The sequence below is a fragment of the Carlito syrichta genome, unplaced genomic scaffold (genome assembly GCF_000164805.1).
Source record: "Carlito syrichta isolate Samal-C Ts95f unplaced genomic scaffold, Tarsius_syrichta-2.0.1 Scaffold304431, whole genome shotgun sequence".
In the NCBI taxonomy this organism is placed as follows: Eukaryota; Metazoa; Chordata; class Mammalia; order Primates; family Tarsiidae; genus Carlito; species Carlito syrichta.
The window spans coordinates 756,643-757,665 of NW_007248527.1; positions in this window are offsets into that span (position 1 = coordinate 756,643).

The following is a 1,023-nucleotide window of genomic DNA, read 5'->3' on the forward strand; positions in this document are numbered from 1 at the left end:
CTCGCGCCAGTCTCGCAGGGATCTTTGTAAGGGCTGCCTAACACTTCGGCTCGAGGCTGCACCCGAAGTTGTGCAACGACCTCCCCACGGCTGTCCACGGGGAGTGCTTTCCACGTCTTCATCACGGTGCCCATTCTGCAGCCCGCATCTCCGTCCAAAATCTTCTGCCCCCGTCATGGCTATGGATCATCCCAAGGGGCACGGCTGCCTGAAAGGGAGTTAACATTCTCGAGGCTCTCAACGTCATGACCTTCCAGGAGTGTAACACCTAGGTGGAGAATATTGTCAGGAACGAAGGAGGGACCCCACATCGTGCTCAGACGAGTCATCAAAGGTGTCGGGACTTTCCACTCACCTCGCCTTTCACGTTCAGACAAGTCCCATAAAAACTTCATCAAAGCTTCTTTGGTCTGTTGTCAGATTGATCCCAAGTCTCGTGTGAAAAATAAATAAATAACTCCAAAAATGGGGGGGGGGGGGAAAATAAGAAAAAAGAGAGGAGAATTGCTCAATCGGATATGAAACCATATTGCAGAAAGCTGCGATAATTGAAACAGTGCGACACAAAATCCAGAGTGCAGAAATAGGTCCAGGTAGACATGCATTGATATTTTGACGGAAAGGCACTTTATATCAGAAGGGAAAGGATGGCCAATTGATAAGGGCAGAGATATAATCTGCCACTCATTCAGAAAACAAAAGTAGTGTCCTACCTCACACCACAGCAAATCCTATAGGGATTAAAGATTTAAAATTTTCATGACATTATGAAAGTACTGTTTACATACATTATAATAGAGACGTTCTTTCTAAGTCCAATTCCAAAAGCAGAAACTAAAAAATTTTGAATAGCTACATCTGAATTGTGCAAATTTGAAATATCCTTATGCTGGGTTCGGGGGCTCAGCCTGTAATCCCACGCCTTTGGGAGGCTGAGGTGAGTGGATCGCCTGAGCCCGTGGATTCGAGACCCGCTTGGGCAGCGAGACCTCATCTCTACAATAAATCAAAAAAAAATCAGCC